This window comes from Erithacus rubecula (genome assembly GCF_903797595.1).
Source record: "Erithacus rubecula genome assembly, contig: scaffold_126_arrow_ctg1, whole genome shotgun sequence".
In the NCBI taxonomy this organism is placed as follows: Eukaryota; Metazoa; Chordata; class Aves; order Passeriformes; family Muscicapidae; genus Erithacus; species Erithacus rubecula.
In genome coordinates, this window is record NW_027636166.1 from 396,395 (window position 1) to 410,329 (window position 13,935).

General features: G+C 41.0%; 1 long non-coding RNA gene across 1 annotated transcript; it reads left to right on the forward strand.

Moving 5' to 3' along the window:
• Window positions 1-2,205: 2,205 nt before the first annotated feature.
• On the forward strand, window positions 2,206-3,195 carry LOC306815395. Its single transcript, XR_013777400.1, has 3 exons — window positions 2,206-2,343; window positions 2,842-2,896; window positions 3,130-3,195. It is a non-coding gene; the product is annotated as an uncharacterized lncRNA (long non-coding RNA).
• The last annotated feature ends 10,740 nt before the right edge of the window (window positions 3,196-13,935 follow it).

Below are 13,935 nucleotides of genomic sequence, written 5' to 3' on the forward strand. Positions count from 1 at the left end.
CTTACTTCTGCTGCCGCTTCCTCCCTCCTCCTCCTCCTCCCCCGTTTGGAACAGGGAGGGGACGGGTCAAGGGAAGGGCGGGAACTGTGAGGGGAAAGGGGCGGGGCCAAAGGGACACACGATGCTAAAAGGGCCTGGTTTGGCCTAAAATCACTCAAAAGGGCCTCAAATGCAGCCTAAATCCACCAGGTTTGGCATAAAATCAGCCAAAGGGGCCTCAAATCCACAAAAAAGGGGTCTAACATCCTGAAAATGGACTTACCATTGTCCAAATGGTGCCTAAATTCCAACCTAAAACTGCCCAGTTTATCCTAAAATCACCCAAACAGGCCTAAAATCTTTGGTATGGAGACTGAGACCAAAATGGGCTCCAGAACTGGCACGAGGACCATGACTGAGACCAGCACCAGCACTGGGACCAGCACCGGGAGAATTCTGGGACTGGGAGCAGCACCGGAACCAGCACCGAGACTGAGATTGGCACTATGAGCACTCTGGAACCAGCACCGGCACCAGAACCAGCACCGAGACTGAAATTGGCACTATGAGCACTCTGGGACCAGCACCAGAACCAGAACCAGCACCGAGACTGAGATTGGCACTATGAGCACTCTAGGACCAGCACCAGAACCAGAACCAGCACCGAGACTGAGACTGGCACTATGAGCACTCTGGGACCAGCACCGGCACCGGATCCAGCACCGAGACTGAGATTGGCACTATGAGCACTCTGGGAGCAGCACCAGCACTGGAACCAGTTTTGAGCAATTCTGGGATTTTGGGGGTAGCATTGAGAGATTTTGGGGGGTTGGAGGGATTTTAGGGTGTTTCTATAGCATTTAGCAGTGGTTTGAAGGGATTTTGGGGTGGTTTGGAGTAATTTTAGGTGGTTTCTATGGGATTTTGGGGGGTTTCCATAAGATTTTGGGGCAGCTCGAAGGGATTTGGGGCATTTCTGGGCAGTTTTGAGGTATTTAGGGGTGGTTTTGAGGTGTTTCTCTGGGAGTTTGGGGTGTTGCTCTGGGATTTGGGGTGTTTTGGAACAGTTTTCAGGTATTCCAGGCAAGTTTTTTTCGGGTTTGGGGTCTCTTTTTGGTGCAGCAGATCTTTGTGGGTTGCTCTGGGTGATCTTGGAGCCCTGCAGGGCCCCGCGGGCGGCGCCGCCTTCACCTCGGTGTTGAACTGCACCAAGGGGATGTTGTGGCGCCTGGGCACAGGCACAGCTCCTTGAACCCGGGAACCTGGCACGGGGAATGGGGTCAGGGACAGCCCAAGAAACCGGGAATGGGACCCCAAAACACCTGGGAATGGTCCCCAAAACACCTGGGAATGGTACCCCAAAACACCTGGGAATGGTCCCCAAAACACCTGGGAATGGTGCCCCAGAAAACTTGGAAATGGTACCTCAAAAATTCGGGCATGGTACTGTTATAAATGTAATTCGTGCTAATTAAATTGTAACTATATTAGCAAAATTGTTGCTTTATAATCAATAGAAAAATTGTATTTGATTGTTATAAAACAGAAAGGATAAAGGAAATGGTTAAACAAAGCAGATGGAATCATCCTCCAGTTTGGTGGGAGTGAGGATAGTAAGGATATAGGCCTAAGAACAGCAACTAGAAATAAAACTTTTGACCTTGAATTGAGCCAAATTGGGATCATTCCAGGCACTGGACACTGGACTAAGGCCTGTTGTGGGAACATGTATTTAATGATATAACCCTGAGCTTAGTTGGTGGTTGCAATCTGCCCCTGCAGGAATTACTGTGTACCAATCAGAGCTGATTTCAGGAGGGCTGGGTTTCTTAGTTTCTTCCTTATCTTGGGAGTTGTGCCAAATGTCTTTTTGGCCCCTCAACTCTGCATTCTTTTTGTCCACTCTCAGTGGGCATCCTCTCCCTGAGCTTTGTTAACCTTCCCCTGGATCTGAGCTTCTGCTCCTTGAAGCATGTCAAGGCCTGAACCTTAACAAGGCAGTTCTACCAACAAGGAATTTGTTTTTCTGTCCCATGGGCATCACTTGGTGCTTGTTTCTTAATTGCTGTCTATTTGATGGATTAAATCTCCTTTCCAGTTGATTTGGCTTGAAAATATTCAAAGATTAAATGTATCAATACCAAGAGCATCCTTAAGAATTATTCTCCGTGTTATACATCTTACATCACATATAACTAATGAAAATTAAATTACAGTTTATGAGCAGCGAAGCAGAAATTCCATCCAGAACAGCTGCCAACAGATGGATGGCTCTGGCTATGGAACAGGAGCTAATAATGTACCTGTGGCTGACTCAGGCCCTGCAGAACAGGGAGCAGCAGAGGAGGGAACTGCACGTTCAGAGTATGTATGGCTCATGCCCTGCCAAGCACAGAATTTTGTGCCTTCTTTTCTGTGTGTGACTCAGCCATACAAGTATCCCTGCTTACTCTACTTAATTCCCTCCTTCTCCCACGTTGCATGATGATCAAATGATGCCATTTGCATTTTGGGAGAAAAAGGCAGCCCAAGGCACATGCACAGCTTTGCACACAACCTTAGAGACGAGTGTGGGGGGAGTATGGCAAAAAATGGACATTGCTTAACTTCAAATCCCAGAGCTGAGTGACTGACTACACCTTTCCTCTAGTGAAACCAGGACAGTCTTTTCCTCTGGGCAGGAAAATCCCAAAACCTCATTAACAGCAGCAAACAGGGCTAAAGACAGCAGGATTTTTCAAAGGAAATTTGTCATGCCTACTCAGTGCAGTTGTGTCATTATGTGAGATTTTATGTATCAGTAATCATTGAAGTGTGGTGATATTAACAGCTGCATGTTCTTTCTACTTCTCTTCCCTCTAGTGCACAGCAAGGAGTTATTATTAGGTGTCCAATTTGCATGGATTTTTACTCAGAGGTGAGGATCCTGTTGTCATGCTTTCTGCATTATGGGAGGAGGAGGATGCCAGAAGGGGGGCTGCACTAATCAGCTGGCTGATGTGGGATGCTGTGGGCAGCTGGCTGGAAGCACAGCCCCTGCTGTGAAGCTCCTCAAGTCACTTCTTGGTGAAGGGATGCTGGCCTGGTGCCAGTGGAGCAGCAAACTCCAATTCTTTCTCCCAACACATATTGTGGTTTTCTTTCTTCCAGATCATGCAAAGTGGATGACAGCTTGTGGCAACCATGTGTGGCCACCTCTTCTGCAGTGAGTGCCTCCCTGTTGCTCTGGAGACTGTCGGCACGTGCCCAACCTGCAGAATGGAACTGACTCCAGACCTGTATTTTCCCATCTATATATGAGTGTGTCTGCTTCTCAGGACACACTCAGATGGATCTTGGAGCATGGGCGATGTAAAGACTTGTTGCTTGATGTAGATAATTGTTGCTGTATATAGTTACATTTTTGCTGAATTCCATTAGAAATAAAGTTTTGATTGATTTAATCTAGTCTGTCTGCTTCTCTGTTCTGGACTCTGCTGACAGATGGAGATGTTGTTGAACAGGTGGAAATAAGGCTCTTGCTTTCAGCAGTCAGAAGGTCGTTCTTTTCATCACATTGTAGTCATTGATTGGGGGGAAATGTGCTAAAGCCATGAGCGTTGCATTTCTTGTGGCCAGCGTGTGTTGTACGGGGAAAAAGGAACAGGCCCTGCTTGGGGTGCGAGGGATTCAGTTTCTCAGGGCACACTCTGGTGGATGCTTTGGTGGAAATGTCATGATTTCATTGCTCAGCATGCAAGAATAACATCCAAAGAAAGCAACTTTCTTTGACAATAAGCAGTACATCAACAAACTGCTGCATCCAGTGCTGTAAGGTTTCATTAGAATTAGGATCTGGAGGCTTTTGAAGGAATGCTTTTTGGATGTATGAAGCTGGTTACTGACTTGGAGCTGGTATCAGTACAACTCTGTTGTAGCTGCAGTTCCTTCAATTCTGGCATTATAATCCTAAGGTAGATAGAAAAGAAATGCAATTGTCCAGAGATATAATAATTGGACATTGGGGAGGAAATAAAATTTCTTGTGTTACATAAAAGTAATAAAGAGGCAATGACAGATCTCCAGTAAATAATGCAACAGTAAATTCATTGTGCCATGATACAGACTACTTGAAAACTAAACTTTCCTTACTTCCAGCATTGTCTTGAAGCCCACTTTTCTGTCTTTCTCCGTTTCAGTGTTTTTTTCCTTTAGAGTTCTGTAATTTTGTTCACCTTTATGTAGCAGGACCTCAAAGGCCTCTGCAGGGTCCCTATCTATTGTTTCATAATTATTAGGGAATGATAGGTCAAGTGTTCCCAAAATGATGTTGTAGCTATCAAGAAGGACAGGAAGTACCTTCACAGCTTTTCTAAAAAGTGTTTATGTGGGGAGGCGATACCTATTTCTCAAGGAAGCTGCACAGTTAGATGGAAGTCATAGACGTGTTAGGGTAGAGGACTTCCAAGAGGCCTTCCTCTCCTTTTCCCTCTTGTGGCAATGAGACTGACCTCCATGTAGGTCATTGGGTAGTCCTTCTGAGCAAAAGATTTACCTTTCTGAAATTATTGGTCAACCTGCCCATGTTTTATAACCTTTCAAAGATAATAATTAGCTGCTGCATGGTTACTCCAGCCAGCTCTGCCAGGACTCTCAGGTGGGTCCTCTCTACTCTTATGGACTTGTATGAGTTACACAACTGCAGCCAAGTATGGGAAAAGAAATTGTGGCTGTGGTAAAATGGGAAATGGCAAACATGGAGGAAACGGGTACATTTCCTCGCCTCTGAAAAACACGGGTAAGCCTGAAATGTAATTTATAACTTATTTGGGTTAAAAAAAAAAAAAAAAAAAAAAAGGATAAACCCCCCATCTAGTAGCTACCTTACTGATCAGATGTTTTGGCCTGATATTCTCCAGATAGCTGGAGTACTTCTGGTACAGGCATGTGGAAAGGAGAAGTGAGGAATAAATGTGCGAGAGGGGAGGGTGAGCTGTATTAAGCATGGTTATTTGACATGCTCCAGCTGTGGAACTCTCCCTCTAGCAATTTTCCCCTCCCCTGTCATATGTTTGCAGAAAGGTTTTTAATCTGGTATGTCCTGGACTGTGGACCATTTTTGGGTTATCTGTGGCTGTTTGAATTGATAGAAGTAAGAGCTGCTTATGTGGTGTTTGGGATTTTTTGTCTTTTTGTGACAGGGTGATCTCAAATTTGGTTGCATTTAGTCTCTATATAAAATGTACATTAAAACACCAGCATAAGCTGAAGAAAATAATGTAGGCTATTTTAATAGCTTATATGCAAAGAATCCTACTATTTTGCAAAGAAAAGACAAAAATAGTGGTCTGGGATATCATAACCAACTTCTTGTAGAGCTCTTGGGGTGCAAATAAGTTTGCAAACTCTAAGTTAAGTGATTGCATTTTAGAGCGTGCATATTCCTATTTAGCCAGTGGAATGTCCCACAACAACTGCCAATAAGCTGGGTTTTCAATTAGGGTTTTAAATAGAGGAGGTTTTAAATAAGGACAATGAATTTATGTGTAGTTAAAATAGATGATAGGGAAGGATCATGGGGGATGGAAGCCTCATGTTTTCAAACTTAGGCCAAGAATTTTGAGCCAACTGCTATTCATTACAAATATTCATTTGTTGCTCTTTTCTCAGGGGTGCCAGTGTTGGCAACCAGAAGAATCAAAGTTTTGATTCACTACTGCAAATCCCAGGCACCCTCCTTCAACTGAGGTCTGCAATGGGCAACTTCCTAAAATTACCTTTTGTCCAATTTTATTCTGCAACAATGAAAAGGCTGTAGAATTGCTGAACTTCTGGTTATTATTTGGGGTTTGTCCAGCTAACATTACTTTTCAGCTTAAGCTGTAGATTCTCTCATGAATTGGTACCCATTTTTATGCCCATTTTTCAGTGTTACAGTTCCTGAGCTATAAGGCATGTATTTTACTAGAGCTCAATATAAGCTTGGATGGTGACATACTGGGCTGATAATAACTATTGATGTGTTTTATTGGCATTGTTCTCTTATACAAAATCGCATCAGATACAGACTATTGAGTTGCCTGAGAGGTCAGTGGTTATAGTAGGTGTGTGTAATTTTGCACACATTTAGCTAAGTTTGTAGAAAGAGCTAATGTTTGGCACCTGTGAAAGTTGTTTTTATTCATCTGGCATACTTCCATTCAAATACCCATTTAATGTGGTCACCAACTATAGAAATAGTTAAACAATGCTGTAAATGGACATGTTTACTTTGTTGAGATGATTGCTGACACACTGAATAATTTTTATTAAGTAATTTGGCGACAAGCATCTCTTTACTTTGGAAAAAGGAGAAAAAAAGCTCTAGCAAACACACTTCCTTTCAGTTTTCGTATTTGCAGTGTTTATATAGGGGGATATAATTAGAATTTCAGGATAAATTGCACAAGGTATTGGAAGAAAATCAAGATTAAATAGACATACAATTCCTCTTTTTAATTTTTTTTTATTTGACCACTGCACACAAACATTTGGATATAAATAGACACCTCATTCATGTTGGAGTAACATTTTACATTCAGTGTAGAGTTCTGGATAAGAAAATCCTTTTCAAAGTGATCTGAAGCAAACACGCAATTTGAAACATTTGGTTAGTCTATGAATCTTTACTGCAGTTAGATTACATTCATATGCTCTGTAGTAAATACCAAAAAAGCCCTCTGAGGCAAAACATGTTCCAGCTGATTAATCCTTACCGAGAGAAGTTGCAACTGCGGTTGTTTTTAGTTCTTGATAAGTTTGCATCAGCAGGGTATTGTGCACTATTGGTAGACACAATAGCTACTCTTACAAGAATAAACACCACTGGCATGTACACTGCCAACCTGACAGACATAAATCAGCTAATCAATTTGATGGTAGCACTTGCCTTACCTGAAAGAAGTGGGAGCACTCAAGTTCTGAGGAGAACACAGTACTGTTCTGTGCCCACCATCGTTATACAGAATTTGCTACTGCATGTGGAGATCGCTGGAAAATATAATTTTATGTTGTTCCCTGTGTATCCAATCTTGAAGAATGTTGGTGTCTCTCTGATGATCTGTTAACCAAGAAAATATAGGCACACACATGCTCAAAATTGCTAGGAATTAACACTTATCTTCATCTGCAGGGAAGAGTCAGTACAATGCAGAAGACACTAGGATAAAGTTTTGAGCTGGTGTTCTCTAGCTGTACTTTTGAAGTGTAGTGCTTTCTGCCTGGATGATCAAGTCCACTAGATTAATTTCTTATATGAAGCACAGCAGGTTTCTGTAAGTGCTGACTCTCCTAGTTGTGTGTATGCACCTTCCATTTATTGAGAAAGAACAGAAAATACCTTTATTTGGTAATTTGCTGGTTTGAACCAAGAAAACCAAAGCTGAATTTGACATCCATGAAACCAAATAGGAATAAATTACTCAAAGCAGTAAATGCCAGATGCTAGTTAAATTCTGATCCAGTACTCCTGACCTTGCTGTGCTGTCACAGGTTTTGAGATGCAGAAGGAATCTATAGAGATTTCTACATGAGATGCTCCTAGGGCACACTGATACAGTATTCCTTGGGGTTGCACACACTGTACAGAGTTGCACTAAAAGTGAGCACACCTAACTTTTCATTCATTAATGAATGATATTATTGATATCCCCTATTGATGTTGGGGAAATTATTCAGAAATTAAATGAATTAAAAGTTCAGGACAACCAGATTTGGCTTCAATGTTGTTTGTTTGAACCCAAAAATTGTAATCTTCTGGGAACCAAGAACCAGAGATTAGCATCTTCAGTGTCATTTGCACCACAAACTTGACCCTTCTTTTGGTTTCTTCCTGATTTAACATGCTTAAAGTACATTCATTTTTCTCTAGGTGACCATTGCCTTTCCTTTCAGTGGAAGTAGAAACTGGGTACTATGCAAGTCCAACAGTCTGATTTTCTGAAGGACAGCTGACATTCTTCAACAGCACTTAAAGGAAAAATGACACCTCATTTAACTGGATAGTTTCCCTCTGCCTTTGAGAGCTGATAGTTTGTCATTTTAAAGGTGCAGCTTTTACACTATTCAGATTATTTGAAAATATTTTAGAGCAGCTCAGGGAGAAGGTAGAGCTCTCTATAAATACTTTCTTGCCTACCTTTTAAACTCTAATAGTTCCCCTACTTGATTAAGCATAGTTCTCAGTCATGGTTGGTTGACAAGAGAAGACCAGCTGGTGTCAGCTACCTGGACATGTGCAAAGCACTTGATGCTGTCCCACATGACATCCTTCTCTCTAAATTGGAGAGAGATTGATTTGATGGATGGACCATTGAATGGTTAAGGAATTGGCTGCATAGTTGCACTCAAAGAGTTGTGTCCAAGTGGAGAGCAGTGACAAGAGGTGTTCCTCAGGGGTTGGTGTTGGGACTGGCAATTTCTAATGTCTTTGTCTGTGACAGGGACAGTGGAGTTTTAGTGCACCCTCTGACAGCTGGCTGAAAATACCAAGCTGAGTGGTGTGGTTGACACGCTGGAGGGAAGGATTATCACTCAGAGGGACCTTGGCAGGTTCAAGAGGAGGGTCCATGCAAACATCATGATATTCAGCAAGGCCAAATACCAGGTCTTGGATCAGGGGAATCCCAAGCACAAATATAGGCTGGGTGAGGAATAGATTGAGAGCAGCCCTGAGGAGAAGGACTTGAGAATGTTGGTGCATGAGAAGCTCAACACAGCTCATCAATGTGAGCCTGCAGCCCTCTGTCCATCCACAGACCTAGTCATTAATTCTGTCACTAAGTCTGTTACCTGTGGATTCTGTAGAGCTCTGCAGGACTGTTTTCAATTTATCTTGGAACATTTTGATATAGTGTGAAAAACAGTCTTTTTAACTGTCAATAGATTTGTTGCAGTCTTTTTCAGATTTCCCCTCTCCTTTAATGATATTCATTACAACTCTACCTGAAATTTTCTCATTTCATCTTCTACAGACTCATCTCAGAGAGATGAAGAAATCTTCTAGTCTTGTGCTCCCAGTCTAAGTCGGAACTGTTTTATTTCTCTGTCTTAAGAAAATCACAATTTGGGAGAATTGTGGTTTATTCCAACGGTTCAGGCATGCATCAGATTGCATTTTAAAGGGAGCACAATACCTATTGTTTCTTCTAGAAAGATATCCCTGAAAACACATGGAAGTCTTCAAACTGCTATTTTTATTTATTTGTTTTCAATATACAGCTTCAAAATGAATGTAGGATAAAATAAAATTGAATGCTACTGCATTGTTTTAGCAGGATATAAAATAATCAGTAAATATCCACCAAAATCCATAGGCTGAAACTGCTTAATTTCCTTTCATGCTCAACACTTAAACCCATCTTAAATCTTTTGCATCCTCGTCTCTCACAGTGTATTCTGAAGATGTGAAGTTCATGCACAACTTAGTCTCTCAAATACTACCTAATGAAAACCACAAACAAAATATGTAATGCTGAAAGGCATTAAAAAGCTCCCAAGCAGCTCTCTGTGCACTAATTACCATACCAGTCACGTGCTTTATTTATCTTTATTTATTTATTTATTTAATACTACACTATCTTTACTACACTACTTCTATGAGATCGTTTGTTTTGACTTAAAACATATGAAAATTTTATTGCTATAAACTTCTGCTTTCACAGAGGTTTCACTGAGTCCTGATCTGTCTAACATCTTTGTTACTGAACTGGATGATGTGGCTCGTGTGCCCCCAGCAAGTTTGCTGATGGCCCCAAACTGAGAGGGTGGGAGGCTGGCACGCCTGAGGGTCATGCTGCCATCCAGAGGAATTTGACAGGCTGGAGCAATGGGCTGGCAAGGGCTCTATGCAGTTCAGCAAAGGAAAGGGCAAAGTTCTGCATCTGCAGAGGAACAAGCCCATGCACTGCACACTGACAGCTTTGCAGAAGAGAGCCTGGGGGTCCTGGTGAACACCAGGCTGAACAGGAGGCAGCAGTATGACCAAAGGCAGTACCTGGGCTACATTAGCAGGATTGCTGCCTGCAGGTCAAGGGAGGTGATCCTTCCCCTCTACTCAGCACTGGTAAGGCCATACCTGGATTGCTGGGTCTAGCACTGGGCTCCCAAATACAAGAGAGATACCAAACTACTGGAGAGGAGTCCAGCAAAAGACCACTCAGTGTTTAAAGGCCAAAACCATTTCTCCCAGGAGGAAAAGTGGAGAGAAACAGGACTTTTTAGCCTGAAAGATGAGAAGGCTTGGGGGAATTTCATCAATGTGGAATAATACCTGAAAGGAAGGTGGTGTAGAACAGATGGAGCCAGGTACCTGCCAATAGTGTCCAGTGACAAGACAAGAGGCTGTGGACTCAAACAGGAGATTTCACCTGAACATGAGAAAACATTTTTTCACTGTGAGAGTGACTGAATAGTGGCATGGGTTGCCCAGAGAGGCTGAGGGGTCTTCATCCTTGGAACTATTCAAAAGCTACCTGGACACAGTCCTGGGCAACAATCTGCAGTGACTCTGCTTGAGGAGGGAGGTTGAACCAGGAGACCAGCAAAGGTCCCTTTCACTCTCAACTATTCTTCAGAGTTTTGCTTATATATAAATTATATAGCTTAATATAAAGTTGAATGGAGAAGTTGGGTCACAATATCAAAACTAAATGAAAACCCTTCCTCAGAGCATCTGCAGTAGGTTTTCCTGGCTACTACTTTCCCTTGGTGTCTCAAAATATACTAAGAATTTTCTATGCATCAAAACAAGAGTGAAATTAAATAAAGAATTCCATTAGACACAGCCATTTTCCTCTTGAGAATAGCAACTTAAACTCATTTATATAAGCATTCAAGGTCAATTTATCAGCAACCACAGGGGGATGCATTCATTACCAACTATACTGAGCTTAGGCAGCAAACATACAGCACCTGAAATCAAACAAAACTGAGGGAAAACCAGGACCAAGAGTGATTATTTAATTACATCTAATTTACTCCATCTTTGCTAGAATTTATGTAGAGATTCAGGTTCATTATGAAAAACAAATAAAACAGCTTAAAGGACCAGGTTAAACTAGTGTTTGATCATTTCTCTCTGGAAAGGCTTTGTCATAATTTATAATTTATATAGGAAGTCTGGGCAGCATACCCATTCTTGCCCTCCCTCCCCCAGTATTGGCAATGAGCCCAAGGCACAGGGAGAAACAAAGTAATGCAAACTGTTTGACAGTCTAAGCTGGTACCTTGGGCAGTTGTGAATAATTTTCTTCTGGTTCTGCATCTCCCCGTGCATTTCTTGCTGTAAGGACCATAATTCATGAGCAGGAACAATTGAATCCATGCTGCACCAGATTGTTTGCTGCTTTTGTCATAAAGACAATTCTGGTAACTTTTCAGGTTGATTTATAGCTCTTTCTTACATATTAAAATTCTTATACAACCCAATTTTCCCCTAGCTTGCAGTTTTGGCTCATGAAAGAGAAAACTTACCTGAAGTCCATAATTTTTTCAGGTAATATACAAAACTGCTGGCCTGCTTGATTCAATAGAGTTTCTATTAGAATTATGATCAAGAACATGTCTTCATGCAAATCTCTTCTGTTAATGTTACCTTTTTCTTTTGTTGAAATTGTAGCAGAAATTGTGAGGTGTAGCTTCAACTCGCATAATTTGTGGTTTTTGATTCTTAAACTCTTTTTAATGGCTATCTTCTGCATGACATATGTGACTTTTTTCTCCTTTATATTTCATTTAGTTATGGAGAGTAATCTGGTGATTACATTTTTGTTTTTTGAGGTTTTTTCTTTTTTTAAGACTGTCATCTGCCACTAATGTTGTTGAACAGCAGGCTTTTATGCACCTCTTGCCCTTGAAAAAGACAGTACACTGTTGGCTCGTTGCTGAGTGTGTATTTTCTTGCCATACAAGTAATTCTTTGGTAAATTCCATTAAGGCTGAATGTCTTGCTTGTACCTCAGTTTTGTTCTCCCCCTTCTGACTGCTAAATGCATGTGCATGCAGTCCATGGAGATGATAATGATTTAAGTGACAAAGTACCAAGGATGTATAGTGTGGTGCTCCTGTGTTCAAGCATTTGCCTTCCCAAGGAAAGGAGACAGCATCAGGCATTGGCTGCACGGTGCAAAACTGGACATGAAGAGCTGTAGCATGATTTGAAAAACCTGCTGTAAAGCTACAGGAGTTGTATTGGGCTCAGTGTATTACTGGAATAGTAGAATCATGCAAAAATTACATGGAAAAAGTGAGAAAAAGTAGACTGACTCCCTAATGGTCAGGGTAATGTTAAATTTGGGGGATTATGATTGTGATCCCCTGTGCAAAATATGTTTGGTATCAAAATTGGTAATGTGGAGAGCTAGAAATCTTTTAAAATTATATATGCATTTTTTCATGCATATGAAATTTTACAGGGTTTAAAAGGCAAATTATTGTTTATTTACAGGGAAAGATAACTTCTTTGCACTGTACTGAAATGCAGTAAACTTCAACACAAATACTACTCGTAGTTTTTAAAGAAGGATCAAGAATGTGGAAAAAACACACTGGAAAAAAAATTAATTTGGAAGACTTCATGCAGAAAAGCATATGGGAGCTTTTGACTAGTATCCAAAGCACAGGGTTTATCTGTACGAAGGTAATTGGATACTACAGTGTCTGACAGGTTGGATGACTTTCTTACTCCTTCAAGAATGTTTACTAAGAGAAAGCTGGAGTACAAGAGTGATTTAGCTGATTGAATTGCTGTATTACCTTGATACCTTATAGTTTTATTATTAGCATGGGAGTCATAGAGATTCTTTTCTGCCATGTGATGAAGAAAATATTGTACTAATAAATTTTACTTTTAATATGCCACAGAATTGCATATCCCCAGAGGAAAAGTAGTGGACATTGAAAGTTCATAGGAAATTTGGATTTGGATTCTTTCCTTCTGTTCCATTTAATAAAAGGTATACATGTTACAGTGAAAATTGAGACTGTGATCCTGCTTGCCATTAACTACAAATCAAGTGATTTTTACACAAGTCATGGTGTAATTTAAAGACTTGAGATATTGTGGGCTTTGTGGTCAACTTTCTCAGCCTCAGTGAGGGTAGAAATACCTAGGAAAAGAGGAAGGATGGCATTTGTGGTTTAAGTACCTGAATTGGAGAACAGAGATGTGTTCCACGGTTTGACCGGCACAGATTGTTTGAATTTGTGAAAAGATAACTTATTCTGTTCCGTTAATTTCGCTTATGGCCAAGTCGGAGTGTTATTGACCTGACTTCTGCTGAATAGAGGACTTGATTTATTAACATTCATAATGTGCTTTTAGACAAGGAGCAAGTCAATATTAGGAAATGGACTCAAAAGAACTTATTAATACCTTCCTCAAAGAAAAGTTACTTGGCAGTAGAATACCCTGAAGGCAATATCTTTTATTGGTGTGTATCAAAATTAAGATAAATTTTAAAGTTCTTCCTGTGTTTTCTGTCATATCTACCATATTGCATCATCTACCATATCTACCAATATCTGTCAGCCTAAAATATCTGCCACTTGTATCTTTGTAGCTCTTTTTAAAAAAAAAATATTGTCTGTCCAGACGATGCCAGGGAGTATTCCAGAAACTGTTTCTGTTCTGTTGGTTTTCCCCCTCAGGAATGGTTACAGCACAAATATATAACAAAAGAGCATATGAAGACCTGGAGTTCATCCAGTAGCAAAAGTTTGGAACACTGAGACTGCTGGGCATAGACTACCCCAGGTGAAGTAAAAGTAAGAAATGCTGTTAGAGAGGAGCAAGTTCCACATACAAGGAAGGCTCATTTCACTAGACTACACTGTAAATAAGCTTGTCTTCCTTAGAACTGAGTTCCTGTTGTTTGCACGTGTTTTTAGCTGATTCCTTGTATTACTGGTTCCTTGTGGCCATGATAGTGGTTCTTGATC